The 20202-nt window shown below is 44.7% G+C and overlaps 1 non-coding gene across 1 annotated transcript; it reads right to left on the reverse strand.

The window, feature by feature from the left end:
* Positions 1–19806: 19806 nt before the first annotated feature.
* LOC140185548 (U1 spliceosomal RNA) lies at positions 19807–19966 on the reverse strand. Its single transcript, XR_011882650.1, has one exon. It is a non-coding gene; the product is annotated as a U1 spliceosomal RNA (small nuclear RNA).
* Positions 19967–20202: the final 236 nt, after the last annotated feature.

Consider the following 20202-nt stretch of genomic DNA (forward strand, 5'->3'; position numbering starts at 1 on the left):
GCCAAGGCAACCTCATGTCCTCTTTTAGCCCTCCTGATTTCTTTCTTAAGTATTTTCTTGCACTTCCTATATTCCTCAAGCACTTTATTTACTCCCTGTTTCCTATACATGTCATACAACTCCCTCTTCTTCTTTATCAGAGTTGCAATATCCCTTGAGAACCAAGGTTCCTTATTCCTATTCAATTTGCCTTTAATCCTGACAGGAACATACAAATTCTGCACTCTCAAAATTTCTCCTTTAAAGGCTTCCCACCTACCGATCACATCCTTGCCAGAGAACAACCTGTCCCAATCCACGCTTTTTAGATCCTTTCTCATTTCTTCAAATTTGGCCTTTTTCCAGTTTAGAACCTCAACCTGAGGACTAGATCTATCTTTATCCATGATCAAGTTGAAACTAATGGTGTTATGGTCACTGGAACCAAAGTGCTCCCCTACACAGACTTCCGTCACTTGTCCTAACTCGTTTCCTAACAGGAGATCCAATATTGCATCCCCTCCAGTTGGTCCATCTATATATTGATTTAGAAAACTTTCCTGAACTCATTTTACAAACTCTAAACCATCTAGACCCCTAACAGTATGGGAGTTCCAATCAATATATTGAAAATTAAAATTCCCTACCACCACAAATTTACGTTTCCTGCAGTTGCCTGCTATCTCTCTGCAGATTTGTTCTTCCAATTCTCGTTGACTATTGGGTGGTCTGTAATACAATCCCACTAATGTGGCCATACCTTTCCTGTTTCTCAGCTCCACCCATAAGGACTCAGTAGACAAGCCCTCTAATCTGTCCTGCCTGAGCACTGCTGTAATATTTTCCCTAACAAGCAATGCCACTCCCCCACCTTTCATTCCTCTGCCTCGATCACATGTGAAACATCGGAACCCTGGAATATTAAGCTGCCAGTCCTGCCCCTCCTGTAGCCAAGTTTCACTAATTGCTATAACGTCATAATTCCACGTGTCAATCCACGCCCTCAACTTATCCGCCTTCCCCGCAATACTCCTAGCATTGAAACATATACACCTCAGAAGATTTTTACCAGCACTCACAACCTTTCTATTAGCGGATTTGCTTGAACTTTTAACATCATTTATTTTCACCCCAGCCACACTGTCAGCTCTGGCACTCTGGTTCCCATCCCCCTGCAAATCTAGTTTAAAGCCTCCCCAATAGCACCAACAAACCTCCCTGAAAGGATATTGGTCCCCCTGTAGTTCAAGTGTAACCCGTCTCTCTTGTACAGGTCCCACCTGCCCCAGAAGAGGTCCCAATTATCCTGAAATCTGAAACCCTGCCCCCTACACCAGTTCCTCAGCCACTTGTTCATCCTCCAGAGCATCCTATTCCTACCCTCACTGGCACGTAGCACAGGTAGCAATCCTGAGATTACCACCCTCGAGGTCCTGCTTTTCAATTTCCTACCAAGTTCCCTATACTCACTCTTCAGGACCTCCTCACTCTTCCTTGCTATGTCATTGGTACCGATGTGCACCACGACATCTGGCTGATCACCCTCCCACTTCAGAATGACATGCAATCGATCAGAGACATCCTTGACCCTGGCACTCAGGAGGCAACAAACTATCCTGGATTCTCTGTCACGACCACAGAACCTCCTATCTGCACCTCTAACTATCGAGTCCCCTATCACTACCACTCTCCTCTTTTTCCATCCTCCCTTCTGCACTGCAGAGCCTGACTCAGTGCCAGAGATCCGGCTACTGCAGCTTGTCCCAGGTGTGTCATCCCCCCCAACAGTATCCAATGTGGTATACTTGTTGTTGAGGGGAATGGCCACAGGGGAACCCTGCTCTGCCTGCCTTTTCCTCTTCCCTCGCCTGACAGTGACCCAATTTCCTGTGCTCTGCTCCTTTAGCGTAACTACCTCCCTGTAGCTACTATCTATAATCTCCTCATTCTCCCAAATGATCTGCAGGTCATCCAGCTCCTGCTCCAGTTCCCTATCGCGGTTTGTTAGGAGCTGCAGCTGGATGCACTTCTTGCAGGTGTCATTGTCAGGGACACCGGAGGGCTCCCTGACTTCCCACATCCTGCAAGAGGAGCATTCCAACATCCTGCCTGGCATCCTCTCTACTCTAAACAATCTGAACAAAAATACTTACCGGAACCTACCCTGGCCTCTGCCTGTTCTCACCGAAGCCTGTTGAGCCAAAGCCGTCCCACTCTGACTCTGTCCACTCCGACAATGGCCGCTGTATATGGTGGTTTGCTTTTAAACCTTGGCGCGCTACGTCACGCGCCTGTGCAGTGCAGACCCTTCTCCCCGAGCAGTGTTTAAAAAAACCGACTTTTTCTACCCAATTTCTTCCACGCCTTTCTTCAGCTGCTTGCTTCGACTGAAACAAGAACTGTTGAAATTTTCTCTTTTAAAACCTTGGCGCGCTATGTCACGCGCTTGCGCAGTGCAGACCTTTCTCCCCGAGCAGTGTTTTTAAAGAAAATGACTTTTTCTACCCGATTTCTTCCACTCCCTTCTTCAGCTGCTTGCTTCGACTGAAACCAATCTCCTGCCTTCTCCCCGAATCCCTTCAAACTATAACTAATCAAAAATCTATCAATCTCTATCTTAAATGTACATAAAGACTTGGCCTCCACAGCAACCTGTGGCAAAGAATTCCACAGATTCACCACTCTCTGGCTTTACAAATTCTTCCTCATCTCCATTCTAAAAGGATCCCCCTCTATTATGAGGCTGTGTCCTCTGGTCTTAGATTCTCCCACCAGAGGAAACTCCATATCCAGTCCATCAAGGCCTTTCACTATTTGAGATGTTTCAATGAGGTCACCTCTCATTCTTCTGAATCCTAGTGACTACAGGCCCAGAACCATCAAATACTCTTCATATGACAAGCCATTCAATCCTGGAATGATTTTTATGAATCTCCTTTGAACCCTCTCCAGTTTCAGCATATCTTTTCTAAAATAAGGGGCCCAAAACTGCTCACAATACTCCAAGTGATGCCTCACCAGTGTTTTATAAAGCCTCAATATTATATCCTTGCTCTTATATTCTAGTCCTCCTGAAATGAATGCTACCATTTCATTTACCCTCCTTGCCACAGACTCAAGCTGCAGATTAACCTTTAGGGAATCCTGCACAAGGACACCCAAGTCCCTTTGCATCTCAGATATTTGAATTTTCTCTCCATTTAGAAAATAGGCTACGCTTTTATTTCTTCTACCAAAATGCATGACTGTACACTTCCCAATACTGTATTCCATCTACTTGTCACGGTCCCGATCGTTAATTCCCTATTTTCTCCTAATTTCCTTTGATGGCAGCACACCTGGTTTTCATCAAGATCTGCAGCATAAGAACCCTGGCTTTGCACCCACTAGTTGCCAGATTGTTGGTTTTGCCAGTGTTCAACGCCCACGCCCGCGCTTGCATCCTAACTCAAGCTCTGTGCCTGTGTCCTGCATTTGGGTTCGCCTCGTTCGTTGTAACAAAACAATCTCGCCACCATGGACCCAGCAGACATGAATGCCCTTCAACAAGCCCTCGCCAGCCAGGATTCCCTTCTGGGACAGCATGACCAACTCCTCTGAGAGGTCACGGAGAACCTCCGTTCCCTGTCTGCTCACGTCACGCAGATCGGTGACCAGGTGGACCGTGTATCCACTCATTTTACTCAACCCACTCCTGGAACCCTGTCTAACCAGCCCAGACAGCCTGTGGTGGCAACCCCCCTGCCAAGAGAGCCTCACGTCCCTGAACCAGAACACTACGCTGGAGATCTGGGGAAGTGCCGGGCCTTCCTTCTTCAGTGCTCCTTGGTGTTCGAACAGCAGTCGTCCACGTACTCCACGGATAAGTCAAGGATTGGGGTTGTTGCAGGGAAGTGCATTAGCGTGGGCCACAGCTGTTTGGGATAACCAACCGGATATCTGCTCTTCCTTCACCATCTTTATCACGGAAATGAGAAAGATTTTTGACCACCCCATCCGTGGTAAAGACACCACCAAGCATCTACTTACTCTCCGCCGGGGCTCACGCAGTATTGCCAAATATTCCATGGAGTTTCGGACATAGGGCCAACCAGGGTAGGTCTTACACAGTAGGGCACTGAAGTGTGTGGTAGAACAGAGGTATCTAGGAATACCGATCCATAATTCATTGAAAGTGGTGTCACAGGTAGATTGGGTCATAAAGAAAGCTTTTAGCGCATTGGCCTTCATAAATCAAGGTACAGAGTACAGGAGTTGGGAAGTGATGTTGAAATTGTATAGGATATTGATGAGGTCTTAACTTGGAATGCTGTGTGTAGTTTTGGTCACCTACCTAAAGAAAAGATGTAAGTAAGATTGAAAGAGTGTAGAGAAAATTTACAACGATATTGCTGGGACTTGAGGACCTGATTTATAGAGAAAGATTGGCCAGGACTTTATTCTCTAAACATAGAAAATTGAGAGGAGTATAAGTATACACAATCATGAGGGATATAGATAGGGTAATACAAGCAGCCTTTTTCCATCTAGGTTGGGTAAGACTACAACTAGGGGTCATGGGTTAAGAGTGAAAGTTGAAATGTTTAATGGGAACATGAGCGGGATCAGAGGCAGGTGAGAGTGTGGAACAAGCTGCCAATGGAACTGGTGGTGTGGGGTTAGTTTCAACATTTAGGAGAAATTTAGATAAGTACATGGACGAGAGGGGTATGAAGGGCTAAGGTCCGGGACTAAGCAGATTAATGGTTCATCATGGACTGGATAGGCTGAGGGCCTGTTTCTGTGCCATGGGATTCCACGACTCCATGAATCTTGAAGATTGAAGCTATTAGAAGATGTGCATTTAAGATGACAGGGGGAATGTTTACAGGAGATGTGCAAAGCAATTTTTTTTTACAGAGAGTGGTTGGTGCCTGAAATGGGTTGCCAAGTGTGGTGGTGGAAATAGATATGATGTATGTGTAAGAGTCTTTTAGACAGACCCACATGAATATGCAGTGAGGAGTGGGAGATGGATAACGTGCAGGTCAAAGGGATTTGGTGTACTTTGGTATCGTGTTTAGCACAGACACCATAGGCTGAAGAGCCTATTCCTCTGCTGTACTGTTCTACACTTAGTGTCTACTTTATTGGGTATACTTGTAAACCTGCTTGTAAATCTAATCAGCCAAACATGCGGCAGCAACTTAATACACAAAAACATGCAGACATGGTCAAGTGTTTCAATTGTTGTTGAGACCAAACATTAGAATGGGGAAAAATGTGATCTATGTGACTTTGACTATGGAATGATTGATGGTGCCATATGGGGTAGTTTGATTATCTCAGAATCTGCTGATCTCCTGGGATTTTCATGCACAGCAGTCTCTAGAGATTATTGAGAATGGTGTGAAAATCAAAAAAAAAAATCCAGAGAGCAGCAGTTCTGTGGGCAAAACGCCTTGTTAATGACAGAGTTCAAAGATGAATGGCCAGACTGGTTCAAGGTGACAGTAACCTGAATAACCATGCATTACAACAGTGTGCACAAGAGTATCTCTGAATATACATCATGTCAAATCCAGTAGTGAATGGGCTACAGCAGCAGAAGGGTATAATCATACACTCAGTGACCACTTTGTTAGGTACAGGAGGTATCAATGAACTGGCCACTGGGTCTGTGTTTTATAGAGGGCAACACTGTAGCATTTCAGGTAAAGAGTTCTCGGTTCAAACCCTGACCTCCTGTACAGACGATATGCAATAGGTACAGTATGCCCTCACCCCCTCTCTCCGTGGGGGTTCACAAAGGTGTTCCAGTTCCACTGGTGCATTGGCCACTGTAAGTTGCCCCAGAATAGGTGGGCGGTAGGAGAATGAGCGGATCCCTCATGTTGAGGGAAACGAGTAAGGGGAACTAGACTGATGGAACCTGGCATAGACTATACAGGCTGAGAGCCCTCTTCCTATGTGGTAAGGGACTATTTAAATAAATCAGAAACATATGTTGCCGAAACAGAAATATTCACTCATCCCCTCAAGCTTGTTGAATAATATTATGAATGATCTGAGGGTCACCTCAGCAGTGCATTCCAACCTGTTCCTGGTAACCTTTCACGTTCTGGTTTATGAAGAATTTATTTACCTCTGTCTCTAATATTCAAAGACTGCACTTCTGCTGCCCTTTGAAGAGGTCACATAACTCTGAGGGAAAAAAAACACCTCTGTCCTCAGTGGAAGAAACAATGACCCTTAGTTTTAAATTCTCCCACAAGAGGAAATATTCTTCTCTATATTCAACCTGTAAAGACCCCTTGCATCCACTTCACAATGATCTATGTAGTCTTCATCAAGCTTAACAACAATATCTCTGGTTCCCTTTAGTGAAATCTTTCATTGATCAGAGTTTAGAATATCTGATCTCTTCAATGAAATGAAATATTGAAAGATTTTTTCTTGTGTCAAGAGAATCTAGAAATGGTGAGTATTGGTGTGCGATAAAAGCAATGGCTTTGGAAGAGGGAGGTGGAGAAAGGGTAATGTTTGTGAAAGTTAGTTGGTTAGTAAAGCCCATCATCCCTACTGGGGCATAGGTGACCAAGAGCAGCTTGCCAGAGCCCTCTGTCCTGGGCCAGTCTTTCAAGTTATCCCCAGGTATAGCCTATCTTCTTGGTGTAGATCCTTCCTCTCCCAAAGATGCAGTCTTTGGAGCTTCTATTGGGGTTTCTGCAGCTCTTGTTTTTTACAGGGTGGGGTTGCTTTGCCCATGCACAGCCCTCCTCCTTTCGTAGCCAGGCTTGGGATCATACATGGTGGAGTTATGTTTGTGAAAAGTGCTGTGAAATGCAAATGTTTATTACTGTTATAAAAAAGAATAGTGCATATCACATTGCACGTTCAATCCTTGGCCTCATGATTTCGCAAAGGATCAATGTCTCCTCACACGAAAGAACACACCAGCTGCTCGAAACCTGAAACAAAAACGGAGAATGCGGGAACTGCTCAGTGGGTCAGGTGGCAATGGTGGAGAGAAAAACAGGGCGAACACTTCATATAATTGATATGAAGGTAAGTGCCTAGTTCTCTCCACTGATGTTTCTTGACCTCTTGAGCTTCCACTGTTTTATTATATTTCAGAATCAGAATCAGGTTTAATATCTCCGGCATATGTCATGACATTTGTTGTTATGCGGCAACAGTACATTGCAATACATAATAATAAATACAGTAAATTGCAGTCATATACAGTGCCTATGAAAAGTATTCACTCCCCCTTGGAAGTTTTCATGTTTTATTATTTTACAACATTGAATCACAATGGATTTAATTTGGCTTTTTTGACATTGATCAACAAAAAAGACTCTTTTGTGTCAAAGTGAAAGCAGATCTCTACAGAGTGATCTAAGTTAATTACAAATATAAAATACAAAATAATTGATTGCATAAGTATTCACCCCCTTTAACATGACACAGCAAATCATCGCTGGTGCAGCCAATTGGTTTTGGAAGTCACATAATTAGTTAAATGGAGATCTGTTTTTGGAGACTTGTGTGCAGCCAAGGTGTTTCAACTGATTATAGTTAAAATACACCTGTATCTGGAAGGTCTAACTGCTGGTGAGTCAGTATCCTGGCAAAAACTACACCATGAAGACAAAAGAACACTCCATGCAACTCTGCAAAAAGGTTATTGAAAAGCACAGGAGATGGATTCAAGAAAATTTCCAATTCCCTGTATATCTCTTGGAGTACGGTTAAGTCAATCATCAAGAAATGGAAAGAATACGGAACAGCTGTAAAACTGACTAGGGCAGGCCATCCTCAAAAACTGAGTGACTGTGCAAGAACAGGACTAGTGAGGGAGGCCACCAAGAGACCTATGACAATGCCGGAGGAGTTACAAGCTTCAGTGGCTGAGATGGGAGAGACTGCACATACAACTGTTGCCCGGGTGCTTCACCAGTCACAGCTTTAAGAGAGAGTGGCAAAGAGAATGCCACTGTTGAAAAAAACTCACATGAAATCGCAGCTAGAGTTTTCTAGAAGGCATGGGGGAGACTCTGAGGTCAGCTGGAAGGAGGTTCTATGGTCTGATGAAACCAAAATTGAGCGTTTTGGCCATCAGTCTAAACATTATGTTTGGCATAAGACAAATACCGCACATCATCAAAAACACACCATCCCTACCGTGAAGCACGGTGGTGGCTGCATCATGCCGTGGGGATGCTTCACTGCAGCAGGCCCTGGAAGGCTTGTGACTGTAGAGGGTAAAATGATTGCAGCAAAATACAGGGAAATCCTGGAAGAAAACCTGATGCAGTCTGCAAGAGAACTGCGACTTGGAAGGTTTGTTTGCCAGCAAGACAATGACCCCAAGCATAAAGCCAAAGATACACAGGAATGACTTAAACACAACAAAATTAATGTCTGAGAGTGGCCAAATCAGAGTCCAGACCTTAATCCAATTGAGAATTTGTGGCTGGAATTGAAAAGGACTCTTCACTCATGATCAGCACGCAATCTGACAGAGCTTGAGCAGTTTTTGTAAAGAGGAATGGGGAAAAACTGTAGTGTTCAGATGTGCAAAGCTCATAGAGACCTGTCCACACAGACTCAAGGCTGTAATTGCTGCCAAAGGTGCATCCAGTAAATACGGACTTAAAAGGGGTGAGTAATTATGCAATCAATTATTTTGTGTTTAATAATTGTAATTATTGTAATAAGTGTTGGCGCATGGCCAAGTGGTTAAGGCATCAGTCTAGTGATCTGAAGGTCACTAGTTCAAACCTCAGCTGAGGCAGCATGTTGTGTCCTTGAGCAAGGCACTTAGCCACACATTGCTCTGCAACGACACTGGTACCAAGCTGTATCAGCCCTAGTGCCCTTCCCTTGGACAACATCAGTGGCATGGAGAGGGAAGACTTGCAGCATAGGCAACCGCCGGTCTTCCATACAACCTTGCCCAGGCCTGCGCCCTGGAAACCTTCCAAGGCGCAAATCCATGGTCTCAATAATTGTAATTAATTAATTAATTTTGTTGAGGTTTGATTTCACTTTGACAAAAAAGAGTCTTTTTCTGTTGATCAGTTTCCAAAAAAAGCCAAATTAAATCCATTGTGATTCAATGTTGTAAAACAATAAAACATAGAAACTTCTAAGAGGGGTGAATACTCTTTATGGGCACTGTATATATAAAATTAAAGAGAAAGAAGTAGTGAGGTAGTGTTCATGGGTTCAATGTCCATTCAGAAATCTGATGGCGGAGGAGAAGAGGCTGTTCCTGAATCATTGAGTGTGTGCCTTCAGACTTCTATACCTCCTCCCTGATGGTGGCAATGAGAAGAGGGCATATCCTGGGTGAAGGGGGACCTTAATGACGGACGTCGCCTTCTTGAGGTTTCACTTGTCTAGTAGCTTAAGCCAGTACATCTGGACTTTCCTCATGTCCTTCAAGTGCTGATCACTTGGACCAGGAAAGAATGTTTACCATGGGCAGATAAGCATTGTGGGCATGCAATGTTGGCGCCATAATGTGTGGGGACACTTGTGGGCTGCCCCCAACACACCCTCAGTGAATATTGCATTTCATTGTATGTTTTGATGTAAATGTGATAAATAAGTAAATCCGAATATGAATCTAAAACATTCTTCACATCCTGGAATTCTGAGTGTGACTGAGCCTTGGATGGTGACCTGGAATGCTCTTTACAGGGGACAAAATTGGGGGTGGACAGTTCATAGATGAAATCACAAGGAAAGAATGTCTGTTGTCAAAAAACAACATTCAACAATTATAAAGAATTATGTAAAAATAAGTTAGAGTTTAAAATATGGATATGGAATAAAATGTGCATAAATATATAAATACCAGTGAGTATTTACAATGTAAACAACATTATAAAAAGTGACTTAAAGTGCTTACAGTACAGTGACTGGGGTAATTGGTAGATGGAGTTGTGGGGAAGGGTGCTAACTAGAAACGTTTGATAAGAATACATGTGCAGAGATTTCAATAGGACTCTGGAACCATTTCCCAGCTATTTCTGTGTCCACTTTCATTGGTTTGATGCTATGAAATTTAGTAAAAACTAATGAGCTACAGATTTCTACGCTGAAGCCTCCTGTTGGAGGTGGCCGGAGAGCATGTTTGGGGAGCGTGCCACACAATGGGATTAGATCACAGGGCCACCTGAATGTTTTCATGTCCTCTGTATAATTAGCTAGACTGTGGCCTATTTATTTGAGTTGCTCTGGGTGAGCAGCTGTGTATTAGTTTTGGCAATGGTACACATTACTTTCGAATCACTCACCGTGAGCTTGTGTCGGAATGAATCGCACTTGCTGAGAACATGCTCTCATCATGACCCAGAACATTTATTCTCTCTCCAGCTTGTTATAGTTTTGCAATCAGCACTGTGACCAATCCTACATCTTTCTCAGAAAGCCACTTTCAGTCCTTTTGGCTGCGGTTAAAAAGGGCAAAAAGAAGTTTTCTGTAAACGAACAACCATTCAACCTGAATTTTTCCTTTTATCAGAGCAGAAAGGGTAAATGGTATAATTCTGCTTCTGTGTCTTATGTCTTATGGCTAAATATCTTTTGTCTTATTGCCTAATTCGGGAGAATGAGGGGCGATCTCATTGAAACCTAATGAATAGTGAAAGGTCTTGATAGAGTGGATGTGGAGAGGATGTTTCCTATGGTGGGAGAGTCTAAGACCAGAGTACACAGCCTCAGAATAGAGGGGTGTGCTTTAAGAATGGAGAAGAGGAGGAATTTCTTTAGCCAGACAGTGGTGAATCTGTTGAATTCTTTGTCATGGGCGGCTGTGGAGATCAAGTGATTATGTACATTTGTATATTTAAGGCAGGGGTTGATAGATTCTTGATTGGTCAGGGCATGAATGGATACGGGCAGAAGGTAGGAGACTGGGGCTGAGAGGAAAAATGGATCAGCCATGATAAAATGGTGGAGCAGACTCAATGGGCCAAATGGACTAATTCTGGTCCTATATCTTCTGGTCTTATGGTCTAATTCTGCTCCTACACTCAGTGGCCACTTTATTAGATACCTCCTGTACCTGTACTGAGTGTATTTCTGTATGTCCGTGGTCTTATGCTGCTGTAGCCCATCTACTTCAAGGTTCGATATATTGTGCGTTCAGAGATGCTCTTCTGCCCACCACCATTGTAGCACGTGGCTATTTGAGTTACTGTCACCTTTCTGCCAGCTAGAACCAGTCTGGCCATTCTCCTCTGACCTCTCCCATTAACGAGGCACTTTTGCCCAGAACTGCTGCTCACTGGATTTTTGTTTCGTTTTTCACACCAATCTCTGCAAACTCTAGAGACCACTGTATGTGAAAATCCCAGGAGATCAGCAGTTTCTGAGATATTCAAACCACCCCGTCTGGCACCAACAATCATTCCACAGTCAAAGTCACTGAGATCACATTTCTTCATCATTCTGATGATTGGCCTGAACAGCAACTGATGCTCTTGACCATGTCTTCATGTTTTTATGCATTGAGTTGCGGCCATATGATTGGCTGATTTAATATTTGCATTAATGAGCAGGTGTACCTAATTAGTTCACGGCTGGCATACAGCACATCGAAGAGAAAAATAATGCTGTGGCTGATTGCCTCTCATGACCCACCATCGATGCCATACACGTCAGGGTTGACTATACCGGCATGGCTGCTGACCAAGCTACCAACCCAGAGGTCCAGGCTTACAGGACAGAGGTCACGGGTTTGTGGTTGGCTGACATCAAGTTTGGGGATGCAGGAGTTTCCCTTCTGTGCGATGTCTCAACAGGATGTCCTCGCCCTATAGTACTGATTTTACCTTCAGTCACAGCCTCTTGCGTCCAGGTAGGAAGGCTTCACTGAAACAAATTGCTTTAAAGTTTGTGTAGCTTGGCCTCAGGGAGGACGTGCAAGCCTGTGTTGTGTGTCAGCGGGCAAGAATTAACTGTCACGTTCAGGCACTATCAGCACTGTTCGAAGTCATTGAGTAGCCATGTGGTCACATCGATGTTTCAATGGTGACCTGCTTTGTCTTCTCCCAACCCTACCACCCCCCCACCCCATGGTTTCACACATCTCCTTCCCATGGTGGACTGCACAACTTGGAAGCCAGAGGTTGTCCTTCTAACATTGATGACGGCTGCAGATGTGGCTGAGGCATTCATCAACACTTGGACTGCTCGGTTGAATGCCCCAACTGATATTTCTTCAACCACAGTCCCCAGTTCACATTGGACCTCTGGGCCGCAATGTTAAATTCTATCACAGCACAGTGTATCACCCGCAGTCCAACGGCCTGTTTCATCGCTTCTTAAAGGCTGCTTTGAGGGCCTCCGTGACGCACAAGTGTCGGCACGATCATCTCACATGGATCGTGCTGGGGCTCAAAATGGCTCCAAAAGAGGACCTGCAGTCTTCCCCAGCTGATCTGGTGTACAGACAGCTGCTATGGGTGCCCAGTGATTTGATTCCTCATGTCATAATTGCCTGGTCCGCACCTCAGCAACTTTCCACCCTCCTCAGCAAACTCAATCATTTTACAACTATTCCTACTTCCTATCACGGCATACAGCACTTTTGGGTTTCACTTTACCTACGTTCCACCTCATTCACTTTTGTCTGCCATGATACACATCATAAGCCCCCTTATGATGCCCTTTCCACAATTTGGAAAGGGGCAAAAATACTTTTTTTGGATATAGGAAGGGTAAACTTGAATGTATTTCTGTAGATTTCCTTAACCGGTCCACCAAGACTTGAATAGTTCCAGTACCATACCCCTGCATCATGACATGACCAAGTGCATGTCAACACACCACTGGATGAGCCAGAGGCAACTACTGTTACTCTACATAGTTCACAAACACCATCACTGAGTTTCTGTATTCACTTAACAGATGATGTCTAAAGTAATCATCAAAGTTTAGGGGGAGAAGGCCGGGGAATGGAGTTGAGGAGGGGGAAAAAGGACCAGACATGATTGAATGGTGGAGCAGGCTCAATAGGCCAAATGGCCTAATTCTGCCCCTGTCTTATGGTCTTATGGAACTCACAACCAGTGTAAGGCAATGTCATGGTCCCGACCGTTAACTCCTCTTATTCTCCTAATTCCCTTTTCCCCGTGTTCTCCTGGGCTCCTTGATTGCGACACCCGATCCTCATCTAAACCTGCAGCATAAAAACCCCGGCTTTGCATCCACTCATCGCCAGATCGTTGTTTCAGCCAGTGTGGTTATTCACATCTCCAGCCGCTTAGAAAAGTGTATTCTATGTTTTACTTAAGTACCGAGGTTTACCTGTGTAACTCTGTCTCTCCGTGTCAAGATAAGGATTGCCTGTCGTTTACCTTTCCATTTAACGCACCATGTCAAGATAAGCGTTGCCTGCCACCTGTCTTCTGTTTGCCGTTCAGCTCCAGCAACGCCCTGCATCAAGAAAAGTTTTGCCTGCCTCCTGCTCTTCCGTTCATCCACACTGTTTACCTGTGTTAACCCAGTCTCTCAACCGCTTAGAATTGTGTATTCTAAAGTTCTGTTTCTGTGCTGTTTGCCTGTGTTAACACTGTCTCTCAGCCGCTTAGAATTGTGTATTCTAAGTTTTGTTCCCGCACTGTTGTTTGCCTGTGTTAACTCTGTCTCTCCATGTTAACAGGAGCATGGCAAGCCGCCTGCCGTTCTCCCCCAGCCACGCTCATCCCCTTGTCCGTATCTCTGCTCTGCTTTGTCCCGCCATCCACCTACACTCTCCACTGACTCAGTGGTTAAATGGCGTGTTCTCACCATAGCGACCCGGGGTTTGATCCCCGGTCCAGCCTCGCTCACTCTTCGGCTTTCCTCTGCCTAATTCTCGCTCCCCGGCCTTCCCTGCAACCATTAATAAACACTCTTCTGGTTACGCTACCTCCGTGTCAGTGTCCTGTGTTTGGGTTCACCCATTCTTCTCTGCAACAGAACAATCTGGCCAAATTAGGCCCAGCGGACACAAACACACCAGCCATTGTTCCCTACTGAAACCCGGCCCAGAGAGCAACTTGAAGAAAGTAACTCAGAGCTCCCAGGTATCAAAGGAGAAAATTCTGCAGTTACAAAGACAATTAGAAGAAGCCAACATCTTGTCACGAAGTGAGTCATACTTCAGAGCAAGAATTAGGGACTGTCGCCATTTGACAAGGTAGGGGGTGGTATGACGTGGTGTATTACAACATGCAACTTTGATATTGATGTTGATTTACTTTTCCAAGAAAATTCTACAACTGGTCAGAAAATAGCCTTGACTGAGAAAATTGTCTGTGTTGCCAAACATGAAGAGCCTGCACCGTTTGAAACCACATCAAATTCAGGGTCTGGACTTCATACACATATTCTCTGTTGTGCAATGATTGGTAGAACGTGCTATTGAAACCAGAGAATTGACAAACCTTCTTAAGGATGGTGAAGCTTTGATGGATGAAAGTCTTTTGAAATTTTATACCCAGCAGTGGGAAGATTACAGGTTTTCTAGTAAAAGTGTTGAATGAAATCTGTGCCTACCTCAATCGACATTGGGTCCGCCATGAATTTGATGAAAGTACCCAGGATGAGCTGGCTCGTAAATGTGAACAAGTACTTCTTGAGAAACATCTAGAAATTTTTCATACGGAATTCCAGGACTTATTAGGTGCTGATAGAAATGAGGACTTGGATAAAAGTATAACTTGGTGTCTCGACTCCAAGATGGCCTTTGGGAGCTGAAGAAACTTCTAGAAACACATATCCATAACCAGGGCATGGCTGCCATTGACAAATGTGGAGAAGCTGCTCTGAATGATCTCAAGATGTGTGTACAGACAATTCTGGATGTTCATAAGAAGTATACAATGCATTAGTGATGCCAGCTTTCAACAACAATGCCAGTTTTGTAGCTGCTTTAGGTAAGGCTTGTGGCCGTTTCCTAAATAATAATGCAGTCACAAAAAAATAGTTCAGTCATCAAGTAAATCTCCGGAATTATCGGCACGATACTGTGACTCTCTACTGAAGAAAAGCTCCAAGAATCCTGAAGAAGCTGAGCTTGCAGATACACTTAATCAAGTGATGGTGGTATTTAAGTACAGGTGTCCCCTGCTTTTCAAACGTTCGCTTTACGAAACCTCACTGTTACGAAAGACCTACATTAGTACCCTGTTTTCGCTTTCAGAAGGTGTTTTCACTGTTACGAAGAAAGGCAGCGCGCGATAAAAAATCAGCGCACGAAAAAAATCAGCGTGCAATAAAAGGCAGCGCGCACCCCGAGCAGCCGCTCTCCCCCGGATTCGGAACGGCATTGCTTAAACACGTTGCACTGAGCAGCCGTTAGCAAGATGAGTTCTAAGGTGTCGGAAAAGCCTGAAAGAGCTCGTAAGGGTGTTGCACTTAGCGTAAAACTAGACATAATTAAGTGTTTTGATCGTGGTGAACGAAGCAAGGACAAAGTGAGTTTGGCTTGTGGAAGCTGATGTAGATGATGTTGAAGAGGTTTTGGCATCCCATGACCAAGAACTGATAGATGAAGAGCTGATGCAATTGGAAGAGGAAAGGATAACAATCGAAACCGAATGCAGTAGCAAAAGTGAAGTCGTCCAGGAACTGAACGTGAAGCAACTGCATGAGATTTTCGCTGCAATGATAAAGTACAACTTTAATTTTGAAAGGGTACATAGGTTTTGGGGATATTTGCAAGATGGTTTGAGTCCTTACAAAGAACTGTGTGATATAAAAATTCTCGAGGCTCAGCAGTCAAGCAAGCCTTCCACATCAGCCACAGCAGACGGCGAACCTCGACCTTCGACATCGAGGTGGGCAGTCATAGGAGAAGATGAGCTGCCTGCCCTGATCGACGATGAGATGACACTCCAGTGTCCCACCACCCCAACCCCCAGGCCCCGGAAGATACTGTACCGATTCGCAGAGAATGCAGCGGTAGCTGGGAGGCACACAGCACACCTTTAAGAAAAAAGCCAAAATAAACATGCTAATTAATTAGGTGCTGCCTAGCACGTAATTGTCGGCCCAGATCAGTGCTGATGCAATTGGCAATCGCCTCTGATCTGTGCTGACATTTACGTGCCGGGCAGCACCTAGTTAATTAGCATGTTTATTTCGGCTTTTTTCTTAAAGATGTGCTGTGTGCCTCCTGGCTACCCCTGCATGCTTCGCGGCAATGTATCGGTCGGCAGCCCGGAGGGTGGGAGCCACTGCACCACCCAAACTCCTACTCAGTCTAACACACCATCATCAGTGTGCTCAGCGCTGTCTTCCCGATTCCAGTAAGTGATACTACACTGTACATACATTATTTCTACTTTATATAGGCTGTGTATTTTTGTGTTATTTGGTAGATTTGGCAGCTTCATAGTTTAAAGGTTACTGGAGAGCACGTTTATGCCAACAGCGCTTGCATGAGATTTTCTGCCGAGAGCACTTGCGTGAGATTTTTGCTATGGAGATATGTGCAGGCAATCGTTGTAGAGAAGTATTTCTACTTTATATAGGCTGTGTATTTATCATATCATTCCTGCTTTTACTATATGTAACTGTTACTTTAGGTTTTATGTGTTATTTGGCATGATTTGGTAGGTTATTTTTGGGTTTGCGAACGCTCACAAAATTTTCCCGTATAAATAAATGGTAATTGCTTCTTCGCTTTACGACATTTTGGCTTACGAACCATTTCATAGGAACGCTCTACCTTCGGATGGCGGGGGAAACCTGTATATTGATTCTATACCAGTTTGAGCAAAAGAGCAGGAAAGTCGAACCCAATTGCGAGAAAAGACTACAAAGGTTGAAGGTGAAGCAAGAAACCTGACCAGTGAAGTAAGTAGCCAGAACAAATCAACCACTCATGCAGCTAAGAAAGTAAGCAGTCCTGAGCACTTGTCTGTAACTGAGCAAGAAAAGCATTCACTGACTTCCACAAAAGAGAAACCAACAACTGATTTAAAGTCAAGAAAATCTCCAGCATCAGTATCAGTTACAAGATCAAGAAATCAACCATCTCCTGTGATTTAAAAAAAAGGCGTAAAAGAGAAGCAAGACCAGAATACAAAAGATAACAACATAAAACTCTAGGTACCTAGATCCAGGCACATTCATCCCACGTTCCACGTCTCCCAATTGAAACCTGTGTCTGTCAGCCCATTCACAAACACCATCACTGAGTTTCTGTATTCACTTAACAGATGATGTCTAAAGTAATCATCAAAGTTTAGGGGGAGAAGGCCAGGGAATGGAGTTGAGGAGGGGGAAAAAGGACCAGACATGATTGAATGGTGGAGCAGGCTCGATAGGCCAAATGGCCTAATTCTGCCCCTGTCTTATGGTCTTATGGAACTCACAACCAGTGTAAGGCAATGTCATGGTCCCGACCGTTAACTCCTCTTATTCTCCTAATTCCCTTTTCCTCGTGTTCTCCTGGGCTCCTTGATGGCGACACCTGATCCTCATCTAAACCTGCAGCATAAAAACCCTGGCTTTGCATCCACTCATCACCAGATCGTTGTTTCAGCCAGTGTGATTATTCACATCTCCAGCCGCTTAGAAAAGAGTATTCTACAGCCACTTAGTAAAGTGTATTCTAAGTTTTACTTCAGTACCAAGGTTTACCTGTGTAACTCTGTCTCTCCGTGTCAGGATAAGTATTGCCTGCTGTTGGTCTTTCCATTTGTCTCTCCGTGTCAAGATAAGGATTGCCAGTCGTTTACCTTTCCATTTAACGCTCTATGTCAAAATAAGTGTTGTCTGCCACCTGTCTCCTGTTTGCCGTTCAGCTCCAGCAACGCCCTGCGTCAAGAAAAGTTTTGCCTGCCTCCTGCTCTTCCATTCATCCGCGCTGTCTGCCTGTGTTAACTCTGTCTCTTGACCACTTAGAATTGTGTATTCTAAGATCTGTTTCCGCGCTGTTGCCTATGTTAATCCTGTCTCTCGGCCACTTAGGATTGTATATTCTAAGTTTGGTTTCCGCGCTGTTGTTTGCCTGTGTTAACTCTGTCTCTCTGTGTTAACAGGAGCATGGCAAGCCGCCCGCTGTTCTCCCCCAGCCACGCTCATCCCCTTGTCCGTATCTCTGCTCTGCTTCGTCCCGCCGTCCACCTACACTCTCCACTGACTCAGTGGTTAAACGCTGTGTTCTCACCATAGCGACCCGGGGTTCAATCCCCAGTCCAGCCTCGCTCACTCCTCGGCTTTCCTCTGCCCTCGCTCCCCGGCCTTCCCTGCAACCATTAATAAACACTCTTCTGATTACGCTACCTTTGCGTCAGTGTCCTGTGTTTGAGTTCACCCGTTCTTCGCTGCACAGGCAACAGCTTTTGGTTTGTTCAGAATGGAAGTAAAGGGATGCAGCTTTTGTTTAGCACATAAAATGATGCTCACATGTTTTATTCACAAAATCTTACACTCTCTTTTCACAGCTGCCATCAGGAAGGTGATACAGGAGCCCCAGGACTCACACCACTAGGTTCAGGAACAGTAATTACCCCTCAACCATCAGGAAGAAGGTACAGGCTCTTGAACCAGAGGGGATAACTTTACTAAATTTCACTTGCCCCATCACTGAACTGTTCCCACAACCCATGTCCTCATAGAAAAGCCTACAGCACAATATAGGCCCTTCGACCCACAAAGCTGTGCTGAATATGTCCTTACCTGAGTACCTGAGAAATTACCTAGGGTTACCCATAGCCCTTTATTTTTTTAAGCCCCATGTACCTATCCAGGAGTCACTTAAAAGACCCTATTGTATCCGCCTCCACCACCGTCGCCGGCAGCCCATTCCATACACTCACCACTCTCTGAGTAAAAAACTTACCCCTGACATCTCCTCTGTACCTGCTTACAAGCACCTTAAAACTGCGCCCTCTCGTGCTAGCCATTTCAGCCCTGGGAAAAAGCCTCTGACTATCCACACGATCAATGCCTCTCATCTTATACACCTTTATCAGGTCACCTCTCATCCTTCATCACTCCAAGGAAAAGGCCAAGTTCACTCAATCTATTTTCATAAGGCATGCTCACCAATCCAGCCAACGTTCTTGTAAATCTCCTCTGCACCCTTTCTATGGCTTCTACATCCTTCCTGTAGTGAGGCGACCAGAACTGAGCACAGTACTCCAAGTGGGGTCTGACCAGGGTCCTATATAGCTGCAACATTACCTCTTGGCTCCTAAACTCAATCCCACGATTGATGAAAGCTAATACACCGTATGCCTCCTTAACCACAGAGTCAACCTGCACAGCAGCTTTGAGTGTCTTATGGACTCGGATCCCAAGATCCCTCTGATCCTCCACACTGCCAAGAGTCTTACCATTAATACTATATTCTGCCATCATATTTGACCTACCAAAATGAACCACCTCACACTTATCTGGGTTGAACTCCATCTGCCACTTCTCAGCCCTGTTTTGCATCCTATCAATGTCCCTCTGTAACTTCTGACAGCCCTCCACACTATGCACAACATCCCCAACCTTTGTGTCATCAGCAAACTTACTAACCCATCTCTCCACTTCCTCATCCAGCTCATTTATAAAAATCACAAAAGGTAGGGGTCCCAGAACAGATCCCTGAGGCACACCACTGGTCACTGACCTCCATGCAGAATATGACCCGTCTACAACCTCTCCTTGCCTTCTGTGGGCAAGCCAGTTCTGGATTCACAAAACAATGTCCCCTTGGATCCCATGCCTCCTTACTTTCTCAATAAGCCTTGCATGGGACACCTTATCAAATGCCTTGCTGAAATCCATACACACTACATCTACTGCTCTACCTTCATCAATGTGTTTAGTCACATCCTTAAATCAGAGCACAGACATAGTTCCCCACTACCACAAATTTTGCAGTCAAGTATCCCGCATTTAGGGACATCGCAGGCGTCAGCACATCCGAAGTGCAATGGGATAGCATCGTCCTGGCAGAACCACCTTAATGATCACGGTCTCTCCCCTGCCAAGTAAATATTGCGTATGACTTATTGAGTCTGCCTACAAGAAAATGAATCTCAGGGTTGTATATGGTGACATATATGAACTTTGATAATAAATTTACTTTGAACTTTGGACTACGACTCTCATAATTTTCCATCAGGTCTCCCCTCAGCTTCCAACTCTCCAAAGAAAACAACCCAAGTTTGTTCAACCTCTTCTTATCGTCTCCAATCCAGGAAGCATCTGGTGAACCTCATCTGCACCTCTTTC

This window comes from Mobula birostris, chromosome 20 (assembly GCF_030028105.1).
Source record: "Mobula birostris isolate sMobBir1 chromosome 20, sMobBir1.hap1, whole genome shotgun sequence".
NCBI classification, from domain to species: domain Eukaryota; kingdom Metazoa; phylum Chordata; class Chondrichthyes; order Myliobatiformes; family Myliobatidae; genus Mobula; species Mobula birostris.